Genomic DNA, 16,201 nt, shown 5'->3' on the forward strand with positions numbered 1-16,201 from the left:
GCCCAATGTAAAAAAAAAAAAAGAAAAAAAAACCCAGAAAAAAAAAACCATAGGAGCCTGCCGAAGATAAGGCCATTACGGCTTGCCTTTAGGTGTCCTCCTCAGGATAGCGTCATTTAAAGAACGAGGGTCAGCACAACGTAAAAAAAAAATCCAGATTAGTCTACCGAAGATTAGGCCATTACGGCTTGCCTTTAGGTGTCCTCCTCGGGATTGCGTCATTTAAAGAACGAGGGTCAGCACAACGTAAAAAAAAAAAAACCCAGAAAAAAAAACCAGAAGAGCCTGCCGAAGATGAGGCCATTACGGCTCGCCTTTAGGTGTCCTCCTCGGGATAGCGTCATTTAAAGAACGAAGGTCAGTGCAACGTAAAAAAAAAAAATACAAAGAGAAACAGAAAAAAACGAGAGGAGCCAGCCGAAGATGAGGCCATTACGGCTCGACCTTAGGTGTCCTCCTCGAGAAAGCGTCATTTAAAGAACGAAGGTCAGTGCACCGTAAAAAAAAACTGCAAAGAGAAACAGAAAAAAAAAACCGGAGGATCCTGCCGAAGATAAGGCCATTACGGTTCGCCTTTAGGTGTCCTTTTCGGGATAGCGTCATTTAAAGAACGAGGGTCAGCACAACGTTAAAAAAAAATCCAGAGTAGCCTGCCGAAGATGAGGCCATTACGGCTTGCCTTTAGGTGTCCTCCTCGGGATAGCGTCATTTAAAGAATGAGGGTCAGCCCAATGTAAAAAAAAGAAAGAAAAAAAAACCCAGAAAAAAAAACCATAGGAGCCTGCCGAAGATAAGGCCATTACGGCTTGCCTTTAGGTGTCCTCCTCAGGATAGCGTCATTTAAAGAACGAGGGTCAGCACAACGTAAAAAAAAAAATCCAGAGTAGTCTACCGAAGATTAGGCCATTACGGCTTGCCTTTAGGTGTCCTCCTCGGGATTGCGTCATTTAAAGAACGAGGGTCAGCACAACGTAAAAAAAAAAAAAAACCCAGAAAAAAAAACCAGAGGAGCCTGCCGAAGATGTGGCCATTACGGCTCGCCTTTTGGTGTCCTCCTCGGGATAGCGTCATTTAAAGAACGAGGGTCAGCACAACGTAAAAAAAATGCAAAGAAAAACCGAAAAAAAAAAAACCAGAAGAGCCTGCCGAGGATGAGGCCATTACGACTGGCCTTTAGGTGTCCTCCTCGGGATAGCGTCATTTAAAGAACGAAGGTCAGTGCAACGTAAAAAAAAAAACTGCAAAGAGAAACAGAAAAAAAACCAGAGGAGCCAGCAGAAGATGAGGCCATTACGGCTCGCCTTTAGGTGTCCTCCTCGAGAAAGCGTCATTTAAAGAACGAAGGTCAGTGCACCGTAAAAAAAAAACTGCAAAGAGAAATAGAAAAAAAAAACCAGAGGAGCCTGCCGAAGATGAGGCCATTACGGTTCGCCTTTAGGTGTCCTTCTCGGGAAAGCGTCTTTTAAAGAAAGAGGGTCAGCACATCGTTAAAAAAAAATCCAGAGTAGCTTGCCGAAGATAAGGCCATTACGGCTTGCCTTTAGGTGTCCTCCTCGGGATAGCGTCATTTAAAGAACGAGGGTCAGCCCAATGTAAAAAAAAAAAAAAAAAAAAGAAAAGAAAAAAAAAACCTAGAAAAAAAAAACCATAGGAGCCTGCCGAAGATGAGGCCATTACGGCTCGCCTTTTAAGTGTCCTCCTCAGGATAGCGTCATTTAAAGAACGAGGGTCAGCACAACGTAAAAAAAAAAATCCAGAGTAGTCTACCGAAGATTAGACCATTACGGCTTGCCTTTAGGTGTCCTCCTCGGGATTGCGTCATTTAAAGAACAAGGGTCAGCACAACGTAAAAAAAAAACCCAGAAAAAAAAACCAGAGGAGCCTGCCGAAGATGTGGCCATTACGGCTCGCCTTTTGGTGGCCTCCTCGGGATAGCGTCATTTAAAGAACGAGGGTCAGCACAACATAAAAAAAATGCAAAGAAAAACCGAAAAAAAGGAAACCAGAAGAGCCTGCCGAGGATGAGGCCATTACGGCTGGCCTTTAGGTGTCCTCCTCGGGATAGCGTCATTTAAAGAACGAAGGTCAGTGCAACGTAAAAAAAAAACTGCAAAGAGAAACAGAAAAAAAACCAGAGGAGCCAGCAGAAGATGAGGCCATTACGGCTCGCCTTTAGGTGTCCTCCTCGAGAAAGCGTCATTTAAAGAACGAAGGTCAGTGCACCGTAAAAAAAAAACTGCAAAGAGAAACAGAAAAAAAACCAGAGGAGCCTGCCGAAGATGAGGCCATTACGGTTCGCCTTTAGGTGTCCTTTTCGGGATAGCGTCATTTAAAGAACGAGGGTCAGCAAAACATTAAAAAAAAAATCCAGAGTAGCCTGCCGAAGATGAGGCCATTACGGCTTGCCTTTAGGTGTCCTCCTCGGGATAGCGTCATTTAAAGAACGAGGGTCAGCACAACGTAAAAAAAAAATCCAGAGTAGTCTACCGAAGATTAGGCCATTACGGCTTGCCTTTAGGTGTCCTCCTCGGGATAGCGTCATTTAAAGAACGAGGGTCAGCCCAATGTAAAAAAAAAAAAAATAGAAAAAAAACCCAGAAAAAAAAAACCATAGGAGCCTGCCGAAGATGAGGCCATTACGGCTCGCCTTTAGGTGTCCTCCTCAGGATAGCGTCATTTAAAGAACGAGGGTCAGCACAACGTAAAAAAAAAATCCAGAGTAGTCTACCGAAGATTAGGCCATTACGGCTTGCCTTTAGGTGTCCTCCTCGGGATAGCGTCATTTAAAGAACGAGGGTCAGCCCAATGTAAAAAAAAAAAAAAAAAAAGAAAAAAAACCCAGAAAAAAAAAACCATAGGAGCCTGCCGAAGATGAGGCCATTACGGCTCGCCTTTAGGTGTCCTCCTCAGGATAGCGTCATTTAAAGAACGAGGGTCAGCACAACGTAAAAAAAAATCCAGAGTAGTCTACCGAAGAATAGGCCATTACGACTTGACTTTAGGTGTCCTCCTCGGGATTGCGTCATTTAAAGAACGAGGGTCAGCACAACGTAAAAAAAAAAAAACCCAGAAAAAAAAACCAGAGGAGCCTGCCGAAGATGTGGTCATTATGGCTCGCCTTTTGGTGTCCTCCTCGGGATAGCGTCATTTAAAGAACGAGGGTCAGCACAACGTAAAAAAAATGCAAAGAAAAACCGAAAAAAAAAAAACCAGAAGAGCCTGCCGAAGAGGAAGCCATTACGGCTCACCTTTTCGTGTCCTCCTCGGGATAGTGTCATTTAAAGAACGAAGGTCAGTGCACCGTAAAAAAAAAACTGCAAAGAGAAACAGAAAAAAAAAACCAGAGGAGCCTGCCGAAGATGAGGCCATTACGGTTCGCCTTTAGGTGTCCTTCTCGGGAAAGCGTCTTTTAAAGAAAGAGGGTCAGCACATCGTTAAAAAAAAATCCAGAGTAGCTTGCCGAAGATAAGGCCATTACGGCTTGCCTTTAGGTGTCCTCCTCGGGATAGCGTCATTTAAAGAACGAGGGTCAGCCCAATGTAAAAAAAAAAAAAAAAAAAAAAGAAAAGAAAAAAAAAACCTAGAAAAAAAAAACCATAGGAGCCTGCCGAAGATGAGGCCATTACGGCTCGCCTTTTAAGTGTCCTCCTCAGGATAGCGTCATTTAAAGAACGAGGGTCAGCACAACGTAAAAAAAAAAAATCCAGAGTAGTCTACCGAAGATTAGACCATTACGGCTTGCCTTTAGGTGTCCTCCTCGGGATTGCGTCATTTAAAGAACAAGGGTCAGCACAACGTAAAAAAAAAAAACCCAGAAAAAAAAAACCAGAGGAGCCTGCCGAAGATGTGGCCATTACGGCTCGCCTTTTGGTGGCCTCCTCGGGATAGCGTCATTTAAAGAACGAGGGTCAGCACAACATAAAAAAAATGCAAAGAAAAACCGAAAAAAAGGAAACCAGAAGAGCCTGCCGAGGATGAGGCCATTACGGCTGGCCTTTAGGTGTCCTCCTCGGGATAGCGTCATTTAAAGAACGAAGGTCAGTGCAACGTAAAAAAAAAAACTGCAAAGAGAAACAGAAAAAAAACCAGAGGAGCCAGCAGAAGATGAGGCCATTACGGCTCGCCTTTAGGTGTCCTCCTCGAGAAAGCGTCATTTAAAGAACGAAGGTCAGTGCACCGTAAAAAAAAAACTGCAAAGAGAAACAGAAAAAAAACCAGAGGAGCCTGCCGAAGATGAGGCCATTACGGTTCGCCTTTAGGTGTCCTTTTCGGGATAGCGTCATTTAAAGAACGAGGGTCAGCAAAACATTAAAAAAAAAATCCAGAGTAGCCTGCCGAAGATGAGGCCATTACGGCTTGCCTTTAGGTGTCCTCCTCGGGATAGCGTCATTTAAAGAACGAGGGTCAGCACAACGTAAAAAAAAAATCCAGAGTAGTCTACCGAAGATTAGGCCATTACGGCTTGCCTTTAGGTGTCCTCCTCGGGATAGCGTCATTTAAAGAACGAGGGTCAGCCCAATGTAAAAAAAAAAAAAAATAGAAAAAAAACCCAGAAAAAAAAAACCATAGGAGCCTGCCGAAGATGAGGCCATTACGGCTCGCCTTTAGGTGTCCTCCTCAGGATAGCGTCATTTAAAGAACGAGGGTCAGCACAACGTAAAAAAAAAATCCAGAGTAGTCTACCGAAGATTAGGCCATTACGGCTTGCCTTTAGGTGTCCTTCTCGGGATAGCGTCATTTAAAGAACGAGGGTCAGCCCAATGTAAAAAAAAAAAAAAAAAAAGAAAAAAAACCCAGAAAAAAAAAACCATAGGAGCCTGCCGAAGATGAGGCCATTACGGCTCGCCTTTAGGTGTCCTCCTCAGGATAGCGTCATTTAAAGAACGAGGGTCAGCACAACGTAAAAAAAAATCCAGAGTAGTCTACCGAAGAATAGGCCATTACGACTTGACTTTAGGTGTCCTCCTCGGGATTGCGTCATTTAAAGAACGAGGGTCAGCACAACGTAAAAAAAAAAAAACCCAGAAAAAAAAACCAGAGGAGCCTGCCGAAGATGTGGTCATTATGGCTCGCCTTTTGGTGTCCTCCTCGGGATAGCGTCATTTAAAGAACGAGGGTCAGCACAACGTAAAAAAAATGCAAAGAAAAACCGAAAAAAAAAAAACCAGAAGAGCCTGCCGAAGATGAAGCCATTACGGCTCACCTTTTCGTGTCCTCCTCGGGATAGTGTCATTTAAAGAACGAAGGTCAGTGCACCGTAAAAAAAAAACTGCAAAGAGAAACAGAAAAAAAAAACCAGAGGAGCCTGCCGAAGATGAGGCCATTACGGTTCGCCTTTAGGTGTCCTTCTCGGGAAAGCGTCTTTTAAAGAAAGAGGGTCAGCACATCGTTAAAAAAAAAATCCAGAGTAGCTTGCCGAAGATAAGGCCATTACGGCTTGCCTTTAGGTGTCCTCCTCGGGATAGCGTCATTTAAAGAACGAGGGTCAGCCCAATGTAAAAAAAAAAAAAAAAAAAAAGAAAAGAAAAAAAAAACCTAGAAAAAAAAAACCATAGGAGCCTGCCGAAGAAGAGACCATTACGGCTCGCCTTTTAAGTGTCCTCCTCAGGATAGCGTCATTTAAAGAACGAGGGTCAGCACAACGTAAAAAAAAAAATCCAGAGTAGTCTACCGAAGATTAGACCATTACGGCTTGCCTTTAGGTGTCCTCCTCGGGATTGCGTCATTTAAAGAACAAGGGTCAGCACAACGTAAAAAAAAAAAAACCCAGAAAAAAAAACCAGAGGAGCCTGCCGAAGATGTGGCCATTACGGCTCGCCTTTTGGTGGCCTCCTCGGGATAGCGTCATTTAAAGAACGAGGGTCAGCACAACATAAAAAAAAATGCAAAGAAAAACCGAAAAAAAGGAAACCAGAAGAGCCTGCCGAGGATGAGGCCATTACGGCTGGCCTTTAGGTGTCCTCCTCGGGATAGCGTCATTTAAAGAACGAAGGTCAGTGCAACGTAAAAAAAAAAACTGCAAAGAGAAACAGAAAAAAAACCAGAGGAGCCAGCAGAAGATGAGGCCATTACGGCTCGCCTTTAGGTGTCCTCCTCGAGAAAGCGTCATTTAAAGAACGAAGGTCAGTGCACCGTAAAAAAAAAACTGCAAAGAGAAACAGAAAAAAAACCAGAGGAGCCTGCCGAAGATGAGGCCATTACGGTTCGCCTTTAGGTGTCCTTTTCGGGATAGCGTCATTTAAAGAACGAGGGTCAGCACAACGTAAAAAAAAAATCCAGAGTAGTCTACCGAAGATTAGGCCATTACGGCTTGCCTTTAGGTGTCCTCCTCGGGATAGCGTCATTTAAAGAACGAGGGTCAGCCCAATGTAAAAAAAAAAAAAAAAAAACAAAAAAAAACCCAGAAAAAAAAAACCATAGGAGCCTGCCGAAGATGAGGCCATTACGGCTCGCCTTTAGGTGTCCTCCTCAGGATAGCGTCATTTAAAGAACGAGGGTCAGCACAACGTAAAAAAAAAATCCAGAGTAGTCTACCGAAGATTAGGCCATTACGGCTTGCCTTTAGGTGTCCTCCTCGGGATAGCGTCATTTAAAGAACGAGGGTCAGCCCAATGTAAAAAAAAAAAAAAAAAAGAAAAAAAAACCCAAAAAAAAAAAACCATAGGAGCCTGCCGAAGATGAGGCCATTACGGCTCGCCTTTAGGTGTCCTCCTCAGGATAGCGTCATTTAAAGAACGAGGGTCAGCACAACGTAAAAAAAAAATCCAGAGTAGTCTACCGAAGATTAGGCCATTACGGCTTGCCTTTAGGTGTCCTCCTCGGGATAGCGTCATTTAAAGAACGAGGGTCAGCCCAATGTAAAAAAAAAAAAAAAAAAAAAAAAAAAAAACCCAGAAAAAAAAAACCATAGGAGCCTGCCGAAGATGAGGCCATTACGGCTCGCCTTTAGGTGTCCTCCTCAGGATAGCGTCATTTAAAGAACGAGTGTCAGCACAACGTAAAAAAAAAATCCAGAGTAGTCTACCGAAGATTAGGCCATTACGGCTTGCCTTTAGGTGTCCTCCTCGGGATAGCGTCATTTAAAGAACGAGGGTCAGCCCAATGTAAAAAAAAAAAAAAAAAAGAAAAAAAACCCAGAAAAAAAAAACCATAGGAGCCTGCCGAAGATGAGGCCATTACGGCTCGCCTTTAGGTGTCCTCCTCAGGATAGCGTCATTTAAAGAACGAGGGTCAGCACAACGTAAAAAAAAATCCAGAGTAGTCTACCGAAGAATAGGCCATTACGACTTGACTTTAGGTGTCCTCCTCGGGATTGCGTCATTTAAAGAACGAGGGTCAGCACAACGTAAAAAAAAAAAAACCCCGAAAAAAAAAACCAGAGGAGCCTGCCGAAGATGTGGTCATTATGGCTCGCCTTTTGGTGTCCTCCTCGGGATAGCGTCATTTAAAGAACGAGGGTCAGCACAACGTAAAAAAAATGCAAAGAAAAACCGAAAAAAAAAAAACCAGAAGAGCCTGCCGAAGATGAAGCCATTACGGCTCGCCTTTTCGTGTCCTCCTCGGGATAGTGTCATTTAAAGAACGAAGGTCAGTGCACCGTAAAAAAAAAACTGCAAAGAGAAACAGAAAAAAAAAACCAGAGGAGCCTGCCGAAGATGAGGCCATTACGGTTCGCCTTTAGGTGTCCTTCTCGGGATAGCGTCTTTTAAAGAAAGAGGGTCAGCACATCGTTAAAAAAAAATCCAGAGTAGCTTGCCGAAGATAAGGCCATTACGGCTTGCCTTTAGGTGTCCTCCTCGGGATAGCGTCATTTAAAGAACGAGGGTCAGCCCAATGTAAAAAAAAAAAAAAAAAAAAGAAGAAAAAAAAAACCTAGAAAAAAAAAACCATAGGAGCCTGCCGAAGATGAGGCCATTACGGCTCGCCTTTTAAGTGTCCTCCTCAGGATAGCGTCATTTAAAGAACGAGGGTCAGCACAACGTAAAAAAAAAATCCAGAGTAGTCTACCGAAGATTAGACCATTACGGCTTGCCTTTAGGTGTCCTCCTCGGGATTGCGTCATTTAAAGAACAAGGGTCAGCACAACGTAAAAAAAAAAAACCCAGAAAAAAAAACCAGAGGAGCCTGCCGAAGATGTGGCCATTACGGCTCGCCTTTTGGTGGCCTCCTCGGGATAGCGTCATTTAAAGAACGAGGGTCAGCACAACATAAAAAAAATGCAAAGAAAAACCGAAAACAAGAAAACCAGAAGAGCCTGCCGAGGATGAGGCCATTACGGCTGGCCTTTAGGTGTCCTCCTCGGGATAGCGTCATTTAAAGAACGAAGGTCAGTGCAACGTAAAAAAAAAACTGCAAAGAGAAACAGAAAAAAAACCAGAGGAGCCAGCAGAAGATGAGGCCATTACGGCTCGCCTTTAGGTGTCCTCCTCGAGAAAGCGTCATTTAAAGAACGAAGGTCAGTGCACCGTAAAAAAAAAACTGCAAAGAGAAACAGAAAAAAAACCAGAGGAGCCTGCCGAAGATGAGGCCATTACGGTTCGCCTTTAGGTGTCCTTTTCGGGATAGCGTCATTTAAAGAACGAGGGTCAGCAAAACATTAAAAAAAAATCCAGAGTAGCCTGCCGAAGATGAGGCCATTACGGCTTGCCTTTAGGTGTCCTCCTCGGGATAGCGTCATTTAAAGAACGAGGGTCAGCACAACGTAAAAAAAAAATCCAGAGTAGTCTACCGAAGATTAGGCCATTACGGCTTGCCTTTAGGTGTCCTCCTCGGGATAGCGTCATTTAAAGAACGAGGGTCAGCCCAATGTAAAAAAAAAAAAAAATAGAAAAAAAACCCAGAAAAAAAAAACCATAGGAGCCTGCCGAAGATGAGGCCATTACGGCTCGCCTTTAGGTGTCCTCCTCAGGATAGCGTCATTTAAAGAACGAGGGTCAGCACAACGTAAAAAAAAAATCCAGAGTAGTCTACCGAAGATTAGGCCATTACGGCTTGCCTTTAGGTGTCCTCCTCGGGATAGCGTCATTTAAAGAACGAGGGTCAGCCCAATGTAAAAAAAAAAAAAAAAAAGAAAAAAAAACCCAGAAAAAAAAAAACCATAGGAGCCTGCCGAAGATGAGGCCATTACGGCTCGCCTTTAGGTGTCCTCCTCAGGATAGCGTCATTTAAAGAACGAGGGTCAGCACAACGTAAAAAAAAAATCCAGAGTAGTCTACCAAAGATTAGGCCATTACGGCTTGCCTTTAGGTGTCCTCCTCGGGATAGCGTCATTTAAAGAACGAGGGTCAGCCCAATGTAAAAAAAAAAAAAAAAAAGAAAAAAAAACCCAGAAAAAAAAAACCATAGGAGCCTGCCGAAGATGAGGCCATTACGGCTCGCCTTTAGGTGTCCTCCTCAGGATAGCGTCATTTAAAGAACGAGGGTCAGCACAACGTAAAAAAAAAATCTAGAGTAGTCTACCGAAGATTAGGCCATTACGGCTTGCCTTTAGGTGTCCTCCTCGGGATAGCGTCATTTAAAGAACGAGGGTCAGCCCAATGTAAAAAAAAAAAAAAAAAAGAAAAAAAACCCAGAAAAAAAAAACCATAGGAGCCTGCCGAAGATGAGGCCATTACGGCTCGCCTTTAGGTGTCCTCCTCAGGATAGCGTCATTTAAAGAACGAGGGTCAGCACAACGTAAAAAAAAAATCCAGAGTAGTCTACCGAAGATTAGGCCATTACGGCTTGCCTTTAGGTGTCCTCCTCGGGATAGCGTCATTTAAAGAACGAGGGTCAGCCCAATGTAAAAAAAAAAAAAAAAAAGAAAAAAAAACCCAGAAAAAAAAAACCATAGGAGCCTGCCGAAGATGAGGCCATTATGGCTCGCCTTTAGGTGTCCTCCTCAAGAAAGCGTCATTTAAAGAACGAGGGTCAGCACAACGTAAAAAAAAAAATCCAGAGTAGTCTACCGAAGATTAGGCCATTACGGCTTGCCTTTAGGTGTCCTCCTCGGGATTGCGTCATTTAAAGAACGAGGGTCAGCACAACGTAAAAAAAAAACCCAGAAAAAAAAACCAGAGGAGCCTGCCGAAGATGTGGCCATTACGGGTCGCCTTTTGGTGTCCTCCTCGGGATAGCGTCATTTAAAGAACGAGGGTCAGCACAACATAAAAAAAATGCAAAGAAAAACCGAAAAAAAAAAACCAGAAGAGCCTGCCGAAGATGAGGCCATTACGGCTCGCCTTTAGGTGTCCTTCTCGGGAGAGCGTCATTTAAAGAACGAAGGTCAGTGCAACGTAAAAAAGAAAAAACAGCAAAGAGAAACAGAAAAAAACCAGAGGAGCCTGCCGAAGATGAGGCCATTACGATTCGCCTTTAGGTGTCCTTCTCGAGATAGCGTCATTTAAAGAACGAGGGTTAGCACAACGTAAAAAAAAAAAACTGGAAAAAAAATCGGAGGAGCCTGCCGTAGATGAGGCCATTATGGCCCGCCTTAAGGTGTCCTCATCGGGATAGCGTCATTTAAAGAACGAGGGTCAGCACAACGTAAAAAAAAATACTAAAAAAAACCGGAAAAAAAAACCAGAGGAGCCTGCGGAAGATGAGGCCATTACGGCTCCTCCACGGGATAGCGTCATCTAAAGAACGAAGATCAGCGCAACAAACTAGAGGAGCCTGCTGAAGATGAGGCAATTACGGCTCGCCTTTAGGTGTCCTCCTCAGGATAGCGTCATTTAAAGAACGATGGTCAGCACAACGTAAAAAAAAATTCAGAGTAGCTTGCCGAAGATGAGGCTATTACGGCTTGCCTTTAGATGTCCTCCTCGGGATAGCGTCATTTAAAGAACAATGGTCAGCACAACGTAAAAAAAAAACTGAAAAAAAACCGAAAAAAAAAAACCAGAGGAGCCTGCTCAAGATGAGGCCATCATGGCTCGCCTTTAGGTGTCCTCCTCGGGATAGCGTCATTTAAAGAACGAGGGTCAGCGCAAGGTAAAAAAAAATTCAAAGAAAAACAGAAAAAGAAAAAAAGCAAGAGGAGCCAGCCGAAGATTAGGCCATTACGGCTCGCCTTTAGGTGTCCTCCTCGGGATAGCGTCATTTAAAGAACAAAGGTCAGTGCAACGTAAAAAAAAACAGCAAAGAGAAACAGAAAAAAAAAACCAGAGGAGCCTGCCGAAGATGAGGCCATTACGGTTCGCGTTTAGGTGTCCTTCTCGGGATAGCGTCATTTAAAGAACGAGGGTCAGCACAACGTTAAAAAAAAATCCAGAGTAGCCTGCCGAAGATGAGGCCATTACGGCTTGCCTTTAGGTGTCCTCCTCGGGATAGCGTCATTTAAAGAACGAGGGCAGCCCAATGAAAAAAAAAAAAAAGAAAAAAAACCCAGAAAAAAAACCATGGGAGCCTCCCGAAGATGAGGCCATTACGGCTCGCCTTTAGGTGTCCTCCTCAGGATAGCGTCATTTAAAGAACGAGGGTCAGCACAACGTAAAAAAAAAATCCAGAGTAGTCTACCGAAGAATAGGCCATTACGGCTTGACTTTAGGTGTCCTCCTCGGGATTGCGTCATTTAAAGAACGAGGGTCAGCACAACGTAAAAAAAAAAACCCAGAAAAAAAACCAGAGGAGCCTGCCGAAGATGTGGTCATTACGGCTTGCCTTTTGGTGTCCTCCTCGGGATAGCGTCATTTAAAGAACGAGGGTCATCACAACGTAAAAAAAAAAAAAAAAAAGAAAAAAAGCCGGAGGAGCCTACCGACGATGAGGCCATTACGGCTCGTCTTTAGGTGTCCTCCTCAGGATAGCGTCATTTAAAGAACGAGGGTCAGCACAACGTAAAAAAAAAAACTGGAAAAAAAATCGGAGGAGCCTGCCGTAGATGAGGCCATTATGGCCCGCCTTAAGGTGTCCTCATCGGGATAGTGTCATTTAAAGAACGAGGGTCAGCACAACGTAAAAAAAAATACTAAAAAAAACCGGAAAAAAAAAAACCAGAGGAGCCTGCGGAAGATGAGGCCATTACGGCTCCTCCACGGGATAGCGTCATCTAAAGAACGAAGATCAGCGCAACAAACTAGAGGAGCCTGCTGAAGATGAGGCAATTACGGCTCGCCTTTAGGTGTCCTCCTCAGGATAGCGTCATTTAAAGAACGATGGTTAGCACAACGTAAAAAAAAATTCAGAGTAGCTTGCCGAAGATGAGGCTATTACGGCTTGCCTTTAGATGTCCTCCTCGGGATAGCGTCATTTAAAGAACAATGGTCAGCACAACGTAAAAAAAAAAACTGAAAAAAAACCGGAAAAAAAAACCAGAGGAGCCTGCTCAAGATGAGGCCATCATGGCTCGCCTTTAGGTGTCCTCCTCGGGATAGCGTCATTTAAAGAACGAGGGTCAGCGCAACGTAAAAAAAAATTCAAAGAAAAACCGAAAAAGAAAAAAAACCAGAGGAGCCAGCCGAAGATTAGGCCATTACGGCTCGCCTTTAGGTGTCCTCCTCGGGATAGCGTCATTTAAAGAACGAAGGTCAGTGCAACGTAAAAAAAAACAGCAAAGAGAAACAGAAAAAAAAAACCAGAGGAGCCTGCCGAAGATGAGGCCATTACGGTTCGCGTTTAGGTGTCCTTCTCGGGATAGCGTCATTTAAAGAACGAGGGTCAGCACAATGTTAAAAAAAAATCCAGAGTAGCCTGCCGAAGATGAGGCCATTACGGCTTGCCTTTAGGTGTCCTCCTCGGGATAGCGTCATTTAAAGAACGAGGGTCAGCCCAATGTAAAAAAAAAAAAAGAAAAAAAACCCAGAAAAAAAACCATAGGAGCCTCCCGAAGATGAGGCCATTACGGCTCGCCTTTAGGTGTCCTCCTCAGGATAGCGTCATTTAAAGAACGAGGGTCAGCACAACGTAAAAAAAAAATCCAGAGTAGTCTACCGAAGAATAGGCCATTACGGCTTGACTTTAGGTGTCCTCCTCGGGATTGCGTCATTTAAAGAACGAGGGTCAGCACAACGTAAAAAAAAAAAAAACCCAGAAAAAAAAACCAGAGGAGCCTGCCGAAGATGTGGTCATTACGGCTCGCCTTTTGGTGTCCTCCTCGGGATAGCGTCATTTAAAGAACGAGGGTCATCACAACGTAAAAAAAATGCAAAAAAAAAACCGAAAAAAAAAACCAGAGGAGCCAGCCGAAGATGAGGCCATTACGGCTCGACCATAGGTGTCCTCCTCGAGAAAGTGTCATTTAAAGAACGAAGGTCAGTGCACCGTAAAAAAAAACTGCAAAGAGAAACAGAAAAAAAAACCAGAGGAGCCTGCCGAAGATGAGGCCATTACGGTTTGCCTTTAGGTGTCTTTCTCGGGATAGCGTCTTTTAAAGAACGAGGGTCAGCACATCGTTAAAAAAAAAACCAGAGTAGCTTGCTGAAGATAAGGCCATTACGGCATGCCTTTAGGTGTCCTCCTCGGGGTAGCGTCATTTAAAGAATGAAGGTCAGCCCAATGTAAAAAAAAAAAAAAAGAAAAGAAAAAAAAAACCCAGAAAAAAAAAACCATAGGAGCCTGCCGAAGATGAGGCCATTACGGCTCGCCTTTAGGTGTCCTCCTCAGGATAGCGTCATTTAAAGAACGAGGGTCAGCACAACGTAAAAAAAAAATCCAGAGTAGTCTACCGAAGATTAGACCATTACGGCTTGCCTTTAGGTGTCCTCCTCGGGATTGCGTCATTTAAAGAACGAGGGTCAGCACAACGTAAAAAAAAAAAAACCCAGAAAAAAAAACCAGAGGAGCCTGGCGAAGATGTGTCCATTACGGCTCGCCTTTTGGTGGCTTCCTCGGGATAGCGTCATTTAAAGAACGAGTGTCAGCAAAACATAAAAAAATGCAAAGAAAAACCGAAAAAAAGAAAACCAGAAGAGCCTGCCGAAGATGAGGCCATTACAGCTGGCCTTTAGGTGTCCTCCTCGGGATAGCGTCATTTAAAGAACGAAGGTCAGTGCAACGTAAAAAAAAAACTGCAAAGAGAAACAGAAAAAAAATCAGAGGAGCCAGCAGAAGATGAGGCCATTACGGCTCGCCTTTAGGTGTCCTCCTCGAGAAAGTGTCATTTAAAGAACGAAGGTCAGTGCACCGTAAAAAAAAACTGCAAAGAGAAACAGAAAAAGAAAAACCAGAGGAGCTTGCCGAAGATGAGGCCATTACGGTTCGCCTTTAGGTGTCCTCCTCAGGATAGCGTCATTTAAAGAATGAGGGTCAGCCCAATGTAAAAAAAAAAAAAGAAAAAAAAAACCCAGAAAAAAAAACCATAGGAGCCTGCCGAAGATGAGGCCATTACGGCTCGCCTTTAGGTGTCCTCCTCAGGATAGCGTCATTTAAAGAACGAGGGTTAGCACAACGTAAAAAAAAAAATCCAGAGTAGTCTACCGAAGATTAGGCCATTACGGCTTGCCTTTAGGTGTCCTCCTCGGGATAGCGTCATTTAAAGAACGAGGGTCAGCCCAATGTAAAAAAAAAAAAAAAGAAAAAAAACCCAGAAAAAAAAACCATAGGAGCCTGCCGAAGATGAGGCCATTACGGCTCGCCTTTAGGTGTCCTCCTCAGGATAGCGTCATTTAAAGAACGAGGGTCAGCACAACGTAAAAAAAAAAATCCAGAGTAGTCTACCGAAGATTAGGCCATTACGGCATGCCTTTTGGTGTCCTCCTCGGGATAGCGTCATTTAAAGAACGAGGGTCAGCCCAATGTAAAAAAAAAAAAAGAAAAAAAGAAAAAAAAACACAGAAAAAAAAAACCATAAGAGCCTGCCGAAGATGAGGCCATTACGGCTCGCCTTTAGGTGTCCTCCTCAGGAAAGCGTCATTTAAAGAACGAGGGTCAGCACAACGTAAAAAAAAAAATCCAGAGTAGTCTACCGAAGATTAGGCCATTACGGCTTGCCTTTAGGTGTCCTCCTCGGGATTGCGTCATTTAAAGAACGAGGGTCAGCACAACGTAAAAAAAAACCCAGAAAAAAAAACCAGAGGAGTCTGCCGAAGATGTGGCCATTACGGGTCGCCTTTTGGTGTCCTCCTCGGGATAGCGTCATTTAAAGAACGAGGGTCAGCACAACATAAAAAAAATGCAAAGAAAAATCGAAAAAAAAAAACCAGAAGAGCCTGCCGAAGATGAGGCCATTACGGCTCGCCTTTAGGTGTCCTTCTCGGGATAGCGTCATTTAAAGAACGAAGGTCAGTGCAACGTAAAAAAAAAAAAACTTCAAAGAGAAACAGAAAAAAACCAGAGGAGCCTGCCGAAGATGAGGCCATTACGATTCGCCTTTAGGTGTCCTTCTCGAGATAGCGTCATTTAAAGAACGAGGGTCAGCAAAACATAAAAAAATGCAAAGAAAAACCGAAAAAAAGAAAACCAGAAGAGCCTGCCGAAGATGAGGCCATTACAGCTGGCCTTTAGGTGTCCTCCTCGGGATAGCGTCATTTAAAGAACGAAGGTCAGTGCAACGTAAAAAAAAAAACTGCAAAGAGAAACAGAAAAAAAATCAGAGGAGCCAGCAGAAGATGAGGCCATTACGGCTCGCCTTTAGGTGTCCTCCTCGAGAAAGTGTCATTTAAAGAACGAAGGTCAGTGCACCGTAAAAAAAAACTGCAAAGAGAAACAGAAAAAAAAAAAACCAGAGGAGCTTGCCGAAGATGAGGCCATTACGGTTCGCCTTTAGGTGTCCTCCTCAGGATAGCGTCATTTAAAGAATGAGGGTCAGCCCAATGTAAAAAAAAAAAAAGAAAAAAAAAACCCAGAAAAAAAAAACCATAGGAGCCTGCCGAAGATGAGGCCATTACGGCTCGCCTTTAGGTGTCCTCCTCAGGATAGCGTCATTTAAAGAACGAGGGTCAGCACAACGTAAAAAAAAAAACCCAGAGTAGTCTACCGAAGATTAGGCCATTACGGCTTGCCTTTAGGTGTCCTCCTCGGGATAGCGTCATTTAAAGAACGAGGGTCAGCCCAATGTAAAAAAAAAAAAAAAAAGAAAAAAAACCCAGAAAAAAAAACCATAGGAGCCTGCCGAAGATGAGGCCATTACGGATCGCCTTTAGGTGTCCTCCTCAGGATAGCGTCATTTAAAGAACGAGGGTCAGCACAACGTAAAAAAAAAAATCCAGAGTAGTCTACCGAAGATTAGGCCATTACGGCATGCCTTTTGGTGTCCTCCTCGGGATAGCGTCATTTAAAGAACGAG

Source organism: Arachis ipaensis, chromosome B10 (assembly GCF_059453495.1).
Source record: "Arachis ipaensis isolate K30076 ecotype BB chromosome B10, ASM5945349v1, whole genome shotgun sequence".
Lineage (NCBI taxonomy): Eukaryota > Viridiplantae > Streptophyta > Magnoliopsida > Fabales > Fabaceae > Arachis > Arachis ipaensis.